Source organism: Chenopodium quinoa, unplaced genomic scaffold (assembly GCF_001683475.1).
Source record: "Chenopodium quinoa cultivar QQ74 unplaced genomic scaffold, ASM168347v1, whole genome shotgun sequence".
Taxonomy (NCBI): domain Eukaryota; kingdom Viridiplantae; phylum Streptophyta; class Magnoliopsida; order Caryophyllales; family Amaranthaceae; genus Chenopodium; species Chenopodium quinoa.
In genome coordinates, this window is record NW_018745170.1 from 2,806,720 (window position 1) to 2,821,937 (window position 15,218).

Consider the following 15,218-nt stretch of genomic DNA (forward strand, 5'->3'; position numbering starts at 1 on the left):
AGTGGCTTTCTGTTAATAATCACATCTCTTTCATATTATTATGTCATTGACTGTCACACTTTACTCTTAGTATTAAACTAACATCAAGTTTTCAACTAACTAAATTGTGATGCACATAATTTGTCACAAGAAACATGCATGGAGAAGATCACATTCAGATATTTCCTTATCTCTAATTGTAGTATTTATGGAAAGAAAATAAATTTTCATTAGGTAAATTAGTAATTGGTCAACTAACTTTGATTTCTGGCATTTCATGTAATGCAGTTTCGACAGTCCCTTTTAACGTGGATGTTAGAGAGGAATATGCAAATGCCTTTAAAGTTAATTCATATAATGAGTTTTGGGCTCATGTAGATTATGGAACTAGCTCATAAAGATTAACTCTCAACAAAATCTTTGGGATCAACCTCGGCAACATGATCAACATAACAATCAACACGATCAACATGATCATCTCTTAGGCCTTGATCATCATAACCTACCAATCAAGACTAAATTGTTATCCTTAACCAAAAACCGACCTGAAAATATGTCTCGTATAAGTTCCAACTAACTATTTTGAGCATACTGCTAACGCATCTTTTTTATGCGGTCATTCAATTACTAAAATATACTGACAAATTGCGTATTAAGTATTAATCCCTTAAGAATTAGAATCCTTTATGGGGCGTTTGGTTCGCAGAATATAGGTATGAGGTATGGGTTTAGAATGACTAAAACCCATACCATATGTTTGGTTGTCAAAAGTATAAATTTCAAACCTATACCTCAAACCCATGAGGTATGGGGTTTAGAAACCTTGGGGGGCAGGTGTGTTTGGCCCATTACATTCCCTTAGGTATCAAATAAAAGGAGAAAATAGTGAGAGATTCCATTCCAAAATTATACCAAACACATGGTATTAAGTATCAAGTTCCAACCCGATACCACCTTAACTTCATTCCTGATTCCAAACTCATACCACTCTGTAAACCAAACGCCCCCTTAATTTTCTCAATTTTCAGTACGTATGTGTTTAGAGATGGTTTTCATTTTCATTTGGTTATTTTTTTGTGGCTTATTTTTGAATTTGAGTCTTATTTTAGTGAATAATGTCATTTATTGCTTGTTTATTTGTAGAGCCTAGTTGCTTGTCAGGGCCCCATAAGTTCATGTATAATCTTAAGAAAATCACATATGATAGACGTTTTCTATCTGTTGCCAAACTTGGCTAGATTTTGATAATTTATTACAAAGTACTAATCCCCATTCCCTACCACCTAGATACATTCACGTGAACTAAGTTTTGGTTTTTCTTTATAATTAAAAAAAACTGGATGAATCCCGTGCGATATACGATTTATTTGTATTTTTTAAAATAAATATTTTTTTTGTATGTATGTGATTAAATTTGTTATTTTATTCGTTGTATGTAGTATATCATTTGATATTCTTACTTTAAAATAAATTGTGAGTTTATATTTTGATAAAATTCATAATCTTAAAAGAAAATCTTTTATAATTAATTAAATTAAACTTTAAAATCTCATTCGCCAGTTTTGCTTATGTGAAATATGAATTACTCCCTCCGTTCCTAAAAGTTCGACTCACTTTGTATTTGCGCGGTTTTCAATGAACATCTTTGACCATGAATATTTTCAGCAATTTATAAGTGAAAATTTTAAAAATATGATACTTGAAAAAATTATAATAAGGGGAATCTAAATTGATCCCTCATGTTAATTTATTTCTATTGTATAAATCATAATATGTGGTCAAAGTTATTTTATTTTGACCACATGAATAGTAAGTGAGTCGAACTTTCAGGAACGGAGGAAGTATTTATTTTTAAAAGAAATTACAAATCTCTCATGTGATTGGCTATAACTAAAATTTATAATCCTACATGGCGCGTTAAGAAAGTTTTATCTTACGTGGCTCTTTAAAAACTCAGGAAAAAAAATCCCCTTTATATTTATATATATATATATATATATATATATATATATATATATATATATATATATAGAAATGGGATCATGTGAGAACACATCCCTTATGTGAGAACCTGGTATATGTGAGGACATATTACAACCGTTGGATCAATTGCATCCAATGGTTACCATTTATCCCGGTCAAATATAATTTAAAAAAAAAAACAACATTTTCTCTCTCCTCCTTCATCACCATTGCTGAATTTCCCTCAATTGCAGCTATTCTCTCTCATCTCCCTTTGATTTCCAGCAAAACCTACGATTCTCCCCCTCTTTCTCTCAAAACTCTAAGATCAATCGACGATCAACGCATCAAAGATCAGCATTTCACAAAAATCGATTTCTTAGACGCCGAAATCCTGTTTTTGCAATCCCTGAGTTTCAAGTTCCGAACCATGAAGAATTCGTGTTTTTGGTGATTGAAGAATTGATGATGAAGCTTAAAGAGGAGGCTAAGGTTGGTGAGATGGTGAGCATTGAGGTTTGTTGTGATGTCATAAATTTGATGTACGAGAACGATGAGATTTCGCTGATGTTCGTGGAATCGTCGGTGTACCTTGCGGCGGCGATTGTGGTTAGTTTTCCTGATTTGATTTTTGTCATCATTATATTTCTTTGATTTACTTTCGATTTTGTAACAAGTTTTTTCTGATTTTGATTGCAAAATTTAGGGTTTTCCTGATCATTTGTTTGTGTATTTGTGATTTTGATTGTTATTCATTCTAGGATTTATGAAAACTCAAATTAGGATTTATGATCTCGTCCTTTCTGATATGATCAGATTATAGATAAATGAAATATGCAAATTTGTGACTTATTTCTTCGATTTTCAATGTCATTTTCATAGTTATTGCTAAGAGCAATAGAGTTCAGATCTAAATAGGTTGACTGCTTTATGTTTGTTTCTTAAAGTAATTGTGGAAATTAGCATTCTAATGTTGTTTTCAAACTCGTCTCTTCATTTATGGAATCCTAATAATTGACAAATATGATGTCACAGAAGAAAGGGTTGCTCATAACCATGGGAAAATTGAATGTGTTGTTTGTCTGATTCTTTTCTTAAATTGGTATTTTACTACTTTAAGCCTTTTTTTTGGTAGGAGGTTGCTTTTCCTTTTTGGGTTTTATATTGTTTTTGCTTTCGGAGTAAGTGTGGTCTTACTTCTTGAAGGATGTAAAGAAAAGGAAATGACTAATGTAAGATTATGTATTGGTTTTGATGTTTATTATAGTGGTGGTAGTGTATTATTTTATTTTATTTGTATTAGAATGGCGCGATTTGACTTTGAGAATGTTCGTTGATTGCCTGTAACATTAATAGAATGGTTTACTAATAGTCTTGAGTCTCTTGACTTATGGAACTTGTTTAGTAAGCTGATTTTTTTTTTCATTAGCATGACGGAGAATGAATTGAGGTTATGCGCATATATGTTTCCATATAAGAATGAAGATATTAAGAAAACAGTGTAGCGCGATGCTAAGTGATATACTGAGATCATGGAAGATATCACATTTGAATGGAGTGACTTATAAGTCTTTATTATTGAGAGAACCGTGAATAAGGGGAAAGGGTTTGCTTTGTTTTTCTAAAGTAAACTTTTAAGTTATGTTTAGTGATACCATAATTTGTAAATTGTAGAACCAATTAAACTATGATAAGTGATGCTTTTCTTGTTCCCTTTCTCTCTTTGCTTCTTCAATTTTGGGTATTCCCTGCTTTTCACTTGGTACCTTAACCTCAATTTTGATCGTAGCAATGTTTTTGTCCTTTTCTGAGTTTGTAATGTTCAATTTATGCCTAGGCCCTTAGCTTTGCATTGCTTTAAGTTGTAGGTTTATATATGTATAACCAACACCTATCTTTCTGACCAAGTACTGTTCTTGCTTTCTATGTTTATTGGTTGCCAACATCAGCCAAGCTAGAGAAGCCTAATATTCTTTTGTTAATCTAGGGGGCATGCTACATTTGATTGTTTGATATCTTGGAGTAATTCCATCTTTCTTGACATGGATTTCTGCAAAAATTTTGTAGATTGGCAAGCTGAAATGTGACCCTCAAACTCACGCAAGGTACTTGATCAAGGTATGGTCAAGTTTCAGCATCAAATTTTCTATTTTGATATGTGTTGAAGATTTCACGTAAAGCCTGTAAAGCACAGGCAAAACCTGTATTCTGAATTTTAAGTGTAAATTTTGACATAATATCTAAGATGTAGATACCAAATACATCTACTATTTAATTAAAATGTTTAAACCTTTTTGGGAAGATGTAGGTGTAGGTTGTATATTAATAAGATTAATAAGATTTATTAAACTGCTGGGGTGCTTAGTGATATGCTTGCTTCCATTATTTTGGGAAAAAAAAGGTATCAAACATTGTGGAAGGAATTTTATTGAGGAGTGCATTTAAAATTGATTTTCTATTTGAGACTTTTATAGAATCATTTATCATGCAAGTTGGGCCTTTGGCTGCAAAGTATCTTATCGCTGGAAATGTGAATGGCACATTAGATCCTTATGCTCTTGTTACTTGCGGTACAGAGAAAAGATTCAGGTAATAAAGATGTTTGAATTTAATACCTTGATGTTTTATCACGCCTAATTCAATATCGGACTATTAATGTAGCTTTCTGGAATAAAAAACATCGAGGTAAAGTTGTTTTTTTTATTTGTTGCTTCTATTTTCAATTTTGATTATATTAGTAATTATTTTGAATTCAATTTTGAAATCCTGCAAGTATTGGCTTAACAGAATTGCCTTTCTGCATCCATGAGGGCAAGGCTGTATCAATATGACCCCCCTCTTCCTCCCCCAACCTAAAAAGAAAAAAAAAATCAGGCATAGCAAGGAAACTCTTGTGAAGGATGAGTCACTGGTCAGTAGCTACTGGTTATTGCTTTGGCAATTCACATCTGCTGTGTATTTGTATATTTATCTGTTCATAGTAAAAATCAGGTGGTATCTTTACCGTCTTACTGATATGACCGGAGTTGTCTAGCTATGTTGTTTAGATATTTTTAACTTAAAAAATTATGAAAACTGTTCTGTTTTGTTGTCTCCTATAAAATTGTAAAGGAGATATTATATATATGTAGTCACCATCATAACTACATAAAATTATATATATTGTAGGCAAATGGTTTCTACTGTTGATTCTTGAGATAGAACAAGCTATTTTGGAACTTTATCTTGGTATGTTCAGAGTATGTTATCTTGTAACTGTGCGGGATTTTAGTATATTTTTCTGCTTCTCTCGCTGCTTTTGTCTGTCCTCTTTGAATTACATGATAATGTTCTCATGCATTTGATATTAGGAAACACATTTTATATTGATAAAATGTGCAAATAATTTTTTGCTCATTTATCAAATGAGCAAATAATTTTTTGCTCATTTAAATGAGCATTAAATAATTTTTTGTTCATTTGTCAAATGAGCAAAAAAATTCAATGCTCTTATGTCAAATGAGCAAACTATTTAATGCTCATTTGTCAAATGATCAAATGATTCTTGCTCATTTGTTAAATTAATGCTCATTTGTGAGTGTGTTTGAATGTTTTAAATACGTTAGCCTACTAGCTCAAGGGTAGAGCACTGTGCAAATGCACAAAAGATGTGGGTTCTAATCCCACGTAGGTTCATTTATGAAATGTGGAGACACAAGTTTGTAGTGTGAGCAAATAAATGAGCAAACTACACTCAATTAGCATGTAGAGTAGTGTGAAAATGCAGAGTTTGAAAATTTTGAGTAGTTAATGAAATTTATTTCTTTTGGCTATTGGGAAAACAATACAAAAGACACCCACTGCTGTCTCTATAAACATCTTGAACTGCAATCTTCATTCTTATTTCCTGTTCCTTTCCCACATGAGTGATGCGATCAATTATTACACCAATGCTAACTGCGACATTCTTGTGTACTAAGCAATTGTATCTTCCTTGATTGACACTGCTTGTGTAGCTTGGCATTAGAAGCAGAAGTACTGCAAGTATGTATACAACAGGAAGCATGATTAACTTATAACTTACAAAAGTTTGAAGTTAAGCTGGAAAAGGAACACCTATTATTTGTTCAAGAGGAAGTTGCCTAGGCTAATTCGTGCTAAAAATTTCGGACATTGCATAAATCATATTACAATTATAAGACATGTATAAGAATTGAACAACGATATAGTTGAGCAGAAAAGGAGAGATGATCCAGTTTTTTTTGAAGGTTTTTTTTTTATATAGTTATTTATAAATACAGCCTATGTAGGATTCGAACCTACATCATCTATGCATTTGCATAGTGCTCTACCACTTGAGCTAATAGGTCTTTGATATAGATCAACGCTGTTTCGGGGTTTTCTGATGTCCTGCGGGAGAGTTACAATTCCGAGACTGGAACCGGACGCCTGTACCTGCAAAATAACGGAGACTCCTGAGAGCTCCGCCTCCAACGGTCAAGTTAGTACCTGATTAAGGAGTAATTAATACGGAAATTAAAGTAATAAGATCTCTCTAGGTGAGAGTGCTTAGTGTTGGTAATCTGCGTCGTTAGCGAGATTAGCCGGTTGTTGGTGTTCCGTAATATTTCTGTTCTTCTCTGCTTGATTTCTTGATTCTTCGATTCTTCCATTACCTAACTAATGAGGATTAATTAAGTATTTATAGCCTTGAGAAGCGTGCCACTCTCTAGGTTTAAGGTAAACCTAGGGCTGATCGGGCCTCTAGACTGGATTGGGCCTTGATGGCCGGTTTTCCCACTTGGCATGGGTGGACACGTGGCGTGTCTAAATTGGTCCGTAGAGGACGTATCAGGGTGGACACGTGGCGTGTCTAAATTGGTCCGTAGAGGACGTATCTGTGATTGACACGTGGCAGGCTCCTGTTGGCCTTCGTGAAGGACACGTGGCGGAACCTGGTTGGTCCACTTGTCAGACGGTGATTGGTGGATAAAAATTCCCTAATCAAACGCCCTCCCATAGAAGCAGAGAAAAACAATAAAATGTAGAAACTAAAATGCGTCCATTATTACTACAACAGCCACCATAGCTCACAAATTACCCAACACATGCTCACCCAACACAACTACTACTAGGAAGTATTATCAAGTAAATAAGTAACAAGTGAATATGCACCCCCTTAAACACACTTACACACACACTCTCAATAATTAGAACTGAAATCGGATTCTTAAATAAGAATGTACACGGCCAGGAGCAAACACACACACTTACACATACACTCTTACACTCACACGCACATACACACACACACACACACACAAACAAACAAACAATAGTTTCATAATCTAAAATTAGAACTGAAATCAGTTTCTGAAATCAGAACTGCAAGCAGAAAGATGAGGAGGCAGGGGGATAGGTTTGTGGAGGGAAGTGGAAGAAAGGAGTGTGGTTGGTGTGCAGGAAACAGACCAAGAAGAAGGGGGTGGGGCTTGTGCATAGGCAAGCAGACCAAGGAACTCAATGCTCATTTGTGAAATAAGCAAACAATTCTTTGATCTTTTGTCAAATGAGAAAATAATTGAATGTTCATTTGTCAAATGAGCAAATAACTCAATGCTCATTTGTCAAATGAGCAAATAAGTATTTGCTCATTTGACAAATGAGCAACTAATTATTTTTTTCATTTGACAAATGAGCAACTAATTATTTGCTCATTTGACAAATGAGAAACTAACTTATTATCGTTGCTCATCACATATTATCAAAACAAGCAGCTAAAGAAACTTATACATCACATATTATCAAACCAACTTCTGTTTTTAGCACTCATTTTACATGGCAAACATCTAATTCTACCAACTACATTCTCCTTAAGCCGAGTAATCATTTGATTAGCATTAATAGTCCCTTGTTCAATTCCATGTGATAGCATTCCTCAAACAACAAATAATTACCAAGCATTTTCTAACAAGCATTTTATCAAACACCTTGTATGCACTATCAGGATATTCAAAACAAACTCTTTGATAATTACCAATTGTTCAGTTACTTGATCAATTTCTACCCTGGCAATGAAATCACCCTTAGGCCCAACCAAGTCTTCAACACCATACTTCTTCCTCCTGCGGACCTGCAAGTCCAGCTCGTCCGCAACCTCCTCGATGGTGTCAAGGATCTTGTCTACAGGCAAAATTGAAAATCCTATTGAAAATTTTAACGAAAATCCTAAATTGAGAACACTCAAAGCAAAAAAAATCGAGTAAAATTTAGAATTTCAAACTCGGATAACCAAAATTAAGAACATTCATATTCAAAAATTTCCAGAATACTAAAAATCGAAATTAAAAAATGTGAAACCCAAATTTTTGTAATCAAAATCGCACAATCTTGATTTAAAATTCAAATTAAATCATATACAACAACGAAAATCAAAATCAAATTAACTTACAGTGCCTTAATAATTGATGCAATTCAAAATTTTTAGAGCGGTAAAATCGAAATTGAAAAGTTGAACAAACCTTGATAATTATCGAGCCTTCATATTCTTTAATCGAAGTTATTCGTACTTGTGAAGAAGAAGATGAAATCAAAATTGTCAAGCCTTTAAATGGATTAATCAGTCGCCATTGATGAAGCTTCGTGGTGGAGAGAAGTCAGTTAACTGGGTAGAGAGAGAAGACAGTTAAGTGGTTTGTAGGAGGTTTATGTGATTAATCACAGCCGTTCGAATGGCTGAGATTTGTTCTCACATATGGGATGAGTTCTCACATAGAAGGTGGTTCTCACCGGATCCCGAACCTATATATATATATATATATAATATGTATGTATATATATATATATAAATATATATATATATATATACATACATACATATATATACATACATATATATATATACATACATACATATATATATACATACATACATATAATATACATATATATATATACATATAATATACATATATATATATATATACATATATATATACATATATATATATATATATATATATATATATATATATATATATATAATCCCTCAATTCCTGAAAGTTCGACTCACTTTACATTTGCACAGTCCCCAATGAGCATCTTTGACCATTAATAACTTCGGCTATGTATAAGTAAATTTTTTTAAAAGTTGATATTTGAAAATTTTATCATAAGTGGAATCTAATAAGATCAAACTTGTTAATTTATTTTGATTGTATAAATCATAAAATGTGGTCAAAGTTATTTTATTTTTACCACATAAATAGTAACTGAGTCGAATTTTTAGGAATGGAGGTAGTACTAGTTTTGTGCTCAGGCGATGCCCGAATTGTTGATAAAATTTTATGATAAACTTTTTGGTTTGAATGTTAAATATGGTCCATTAATTAAACCCTTTTAATAATGCAGAATAGTAAAAAAAAATGATTAGCATAAAAAAAAAATTATTGAAACGCTTTTTAAGTGAAAAACCCGTATAATTCAAAGATCTTGCTAACATTGATCTGAATTCACTTCAAGATTCCCTTATATTGTACAATTTTTTACTTTCTATTGTATCCTAATTTTAGTAGATTTTGACTTCTTTAATTTCATTAACAAAATCACAAACATACACATAAATACTACAACCGAATATGAAGAATACCTGATTCAAAATCTTTAATGGTAAATCAATGGAAGACTAAAAAAATCAATGATACGTGGTTATTCGTATAGGACTATAAATATAATTTTTTTTCAAAAGAATCATAAATTATTTTATGTATACTTTTTTATGCTAAATAAATTTATCCAATCCAATCTAACGTGCGTGGCATCTAATCTAATCACAATAATAATAACTATTTGTTGTCTACGTGGCTTGACACTTGGCGAAAAACTGGAATGCCAAGTGTCGATGTCTCGTGATCTAGCTGCGAGACCGGCTTTATTTATTAGTGATACGATATATATATATATAATAAGACTTGATGAAGCATGTGCAATGCACGATTTATTTGTATTTTTTAAAACAAATAATGTTTGTATTTATGTGATAAAATTTGTTATTTTATTTGTTATATATATATTATTTAATATTTTTAATTTAAAATAAATTGTAAATTTCATCTTGTTCGTTATATATTTAGATAAAATTCCTAATCTTAAAAGATAAAATATTATATTTAATTACTTTAAACTTTAAAATCTCATTCGCCAATTTTGCTTATGTGGCATATGAATTATTTAATTCTAAAAGAAAATATAAATATCCCATTTAATTGGCTATAACTAAAAAAGTATAATCAACCTCTCTCCTCTCTCCCCTCTCCTCTCTCTCTCTAAAACTCCTAGCCTCCATTGTTGAATTTTGGAGGGGCTTCCATCGGCTTTTACCGGTGGAAAGCCCCAATTTTTGTTTTTTGTGTGCCTTTTCTCTTTGTTTTTGTTTGTTCTAGGTTTATAATAACTCTTCCTCTTTTAAGAGGAACATTTCTCCCTCGAAAGAAAGGGTTTTTCTTCTTTAGGAGGATTTTTCTCCTTCGAAAGAAAAGATTTTTCTTCTCTCTTTTGAGGAAGGATTAGATTTTTTGTTTGATGGATTGTTGTAGAGTTGTTTCATGGGTAAAGATTTGTGTGGAATCGAAAAAGAGATTAATCTTTCGATTACAACCAGACGAATTTAGCGACGAAAATTTTCTTCATGGCTACATCAGATCGATAAACCCCCTCGTCGAAGAAGGCTGTAAATCACAGCGATGTGAAAGAGGTATAAAGAATGTACGATTTGCAACAACGATTGTAACTTTGCTGAAAGGATGTTTTTATTTGATTTAATAGTCATGTATTTGTTTGATATAAATCTCGATGTCGTATAACTATTTATGAATCAATTTTTGTTCAAAAAGAATTTATAATTGTTTGGGGGTTTTTTATGTGTCCTACGGGAGAGTTACAATTTCCTAGTATGCTCCTTCCTTTGCCTGTACCTGCACAAATAACGGAATACTCCGGCTGGGGCTGGGATGTTCCGCCTCCGAAGATTAAGTTAGTCTCTTTCTTAATGAGGAAATAAGACAATAAATGCTTCTCGATTTGAGAGCGTTTGCAAGGGGATTTGTGTTTTGTTGGTTGGTGGAAAATGATTCGATCCCCATTAATGAGGTCTGCCCTTACTATTTATAGTAGGGCAGAGCTGTACCTCAATTAGGGTACAATGACACGTGTCGCAAAGGGGTTGGGCCTTTGCTGACCGTTGCAAGCTTGACACGTGGCAAGCCTTTATAGGGCCACGTGTCTTAGGGTATTTTTATCCTAAACAATAATCATATATACTTGGCGCATTAAGAAATTTTAATCCTACGTAGCTCTCTAAAGATTCGGGAAAAACTCCATACATATAATAGATTATTTGGGGAATTGGGCCCTTTGATTGGAGGACATGAGTGGAGCTGGGAGAGTTATGTTCAAATTTTTTACTCCATATGCTATAAATATTTAATTCGTTTTTAATTGTGAATTTGTGATGAAAAGGAAAATAAAATTCATAATCAAGATTACATTTAATGACACCAACTTAATGTGTAGCTATTCATTGATACAACCATAGCTTGTCTCTATATTAAATTGACACAAGCTTGATTATTAAAGACCATCAGTGACATTTTGTTGACATAAGTGAGTTTAATTTTAAAAAGCTAAAATAATTTGTAATAATAAGCTAAAATAATTTTTTAATAAACTAAAACATTATTGTTAGTTCATCGAAACTCGATCTTCAAATTAAGAGTGAAAGAGAAGCTAAGGGATAATAATGAGGATATTAGGTTTAGAATTTAATTAGGATAATAATTAGGAAATTTGCTCTTTATTCATTATTATTGTAAATAAATTAAAATTTGTTTCAACTTTTTAAAAATTATTTTGATTTTTTTTATTGAATTTCGGTGATTAAAACATACTCCGATTATCGAAATGTCACTGATTGATAGTCTACATGACAAAGTTTTGGTGTCAATTTAATTATAGTGAGATTAGTGACAAGGTTGTATTATTGAATGTATATCGTCATGAGAAATTTTATTATTATATATATATATATATATATATATATATATATATATATATATAACACTTGTACAAGATAGTATAAGAGTTAGGTGGTGAATGTATGTCTTTTTTTTTTTTTTTTAAGGAACACCTTGGCTTACCATTTCCTCACCATATTCTCTGGGTACATATGTGGGTAAGTAATTATCTACATCGTGTACTTGGAGAAGTGGGGGGAAATGCTGCCGGATTTTCCTTAAAATTGGAAAGTCGACATACATTCACTAGTGAGATTAGACGTTAAGAATGGGTTAGGTTGGAGTGATAAGGACCCTTTGGAAGCATGCATTTTTTCACTATATGAATGGTATATGCATGGTGTGTGTTTGAATTTGATTTACATAATATATGTAGCAATTATACATTATTCATAATATGTTGCTATGTTTAGAGACAATTTACTAAATGGAGAAGGATCGTGGTTAGATGTATGGTAGACGTAGTACAGTAGAATTCTTTCATGGGGTTCAAGAGTTTTGTGATAGGGCTTCATCTTATCAGCGCAGAATGGGTGTCGATTGCCTCTATTGTCCTTGTGTTGATTGTAATAATGTGAAGGTGGTCAATAGTGTTGAAATCATTAGAGATCATGTAATTTGTCGTGGGTTTATGCTTAAATACCATGTGTGGATTTGGCACGGTGAAGAAGGAGAGTACAATGGGGATGTTGATGGGAATGATGTGCATGATAGAAGCAATGAGATTCGTGTGGACGAGGAATACGGATGAATATATTATTGATAATGGTGATGAGGATGGATTTGAGGATGATCAGGTGGATGAGGTCGAGGATGAAGAGGTGGATGAGATGATGCATAGTGTTGAAGGTGACGTGTTTGAGTCATTATCGGAGGCTTCTAAAAAGACTTTGTATCCTGGGTGCAAAAAATACTCCAAACTATCAGCCGTGCTAACACTTTTTAACATTAAGTCGAAGCATGGGTGGACGGACACTAGTTTTACTTCTTTGTTGACCGCGTTAAGTGAGATGTTGCCTGACGGGAATGAAATTCCTGAGTCTTACTATTATGCAAAGAAGCTCATGTGTCCATTTGGTTTGGAGTATAAGAAGATACATGCATGTCCTAATGATTGTATTAACATGCATGTCCTAATGATTGTATTCTTTATCGAAATGAATATGAATAATTGGAGGAGTGTCCACGATGCAAGAAGTCGCGCTACAAGTGCATGAGTTGCAATGCTGGTACGAAGGGACCTCCTGCTAAGGTGTTGTGGTATCTTCCCATTATTCCAAGGTTTAAGCGTCTATTCTCTACACCAAAAGACGCTAAAAACTTGAGGTGGCATGCAGAGGGAAGAAAGAAAAACAGAATGCTGAAGCATCCAGCTGACTCCCTGCAATGGAAGAACATTGATATGAAGTTTGGGAAATTTGGTGATGAAGTCATAAATTTAAGGCTTGGGTTGTGCACGGACAGGATGAATCCATTTGGCACTTTTAGTACCCAACACAGCACATGGTCGGTACTTTTAGTGATCTACAATTTGCCTCCTGGTTGTGCATAAAACGTAAGTATGTAATGCTTTCACTGCTAATAATGGGGCCAAGGCAACCTGGAAACGACATAGATGTTTATCTTGCGCCACTTGTTGACGATTTGAGAAAGATGTGGGATGAAGGGGTTTCCGTTTTTGATGCTCATAAGAATGAGATGTTCACATTGCGTGCAGCTCTTATGTGGACCATTAATGATTTTCCTACATATGGCAACTTGTCTGGGTACAAGAACAAAGGAAAAAAAGCATGCCCCATTTGTATTGATGACACACCAAGCATACACCTTGATCATTCTCACAAAGAGGTGTACGTGCGGACCCGAAGGTTTCTCAGGCGCGATCACCCGAACCGTAGGCAGAAAAAGGCTTTTGATGGGACAGTGGAATAGGGGACTGCGCCAAGGCCATTGACTGGTGAGGAGTTAAGGGTATACGAACAGTATTTGGAAAAACAGAAAAAGCTGCGGACTCAACTGCTCTCTTTAAAAAAGAATCAATCTTTTAGAAGCTTCCGTACTGGAAAGAACATGACGTTAGGCATTGTCTTGATGTGATGCATATAGAGAAGAATGTGTGTGATGCTCTTGTAGGAACGCTGATGAATATTCAAGGCAAAACAAAGGATGGAAAGGGTGCACGGTTAGATTTGGAAAAAGATGGAGGTTCGTTCAGAATTGTGGGCTCAGGAAAAGGTTAGAAAGGGAAAGGAACAGGAAAAGGAAAATGAAATTGTTTCGAAAAAATGAAAAGGGAAGAGCCAGGGAAAGGGAAAGGAAAAGGGAAAGGCCTCAGATGCGTCGAAGAAGAAATATGAGGGTAAAGGCAAGGATGAAAAGGCTTATTTACCTTCGGCTTGCTACACATTGTCAAGGGTAGAAAAACGGATGTTTTGTGCATGTATGTACGAAATTAAGGTTCCATCAGGGTACGCATCTAACATGAAAAGATTTGTATCCTTAAATGGAGAATTGAAGTTGACAAGTATGAAATCCCATGATTGTCACATTATGATGCAAGTATTCCTACCAATTGCAATACGTGGTATTTTACCGAAGCACGTGAGGGAAGCTATTACAAGCCTTTGTTCATTTTTCAATACAATATGCAGCAAAGTGCTTGATCCTTATACACTTGATGCTTTGCATGCGGATGTGGTTGTGACTTTGTGCAAATTTGAGATGTATTTCCCACCCTTATTTTTTGACATATGGTGCATCTGATTCTTCATTTGGTTCGTGAGATTAAGTTTTGCGGTCCAGTGTTCATGAGGTAGTGCTATCCTTTTGAAAGACACATGGGTACATTGCAAAATAAAGTAAGGAATCCGGCTCACCCGGAAGGAAGTATGATTCAAGGGACCGTGGGTGAGGAGATTGGTAATTTTGTGGCCGACTATATAGCTGTTGCTGAACCTATTGGTCTTCCTACTTCTCTACATGAAGGGAGACTTGATGATCATGGAAAAATCGAGTCCAAACGAATGTCACCTGACCGAGATAAGTTCTTACAAGCACACCTATTTGTGTTACACCATGTTGCAGATGTTCACCTATATTTAGACGAGCACATGGCTAGTTTGCGTGATGAATTTCCATCAAAAGGTGAAGGGCACTGATGCAGTTGCATAATAAGAGGTTTGTGTGTTGGTTTCGTGATCAAGTGATGGATCGATTGGATGAGAGTGT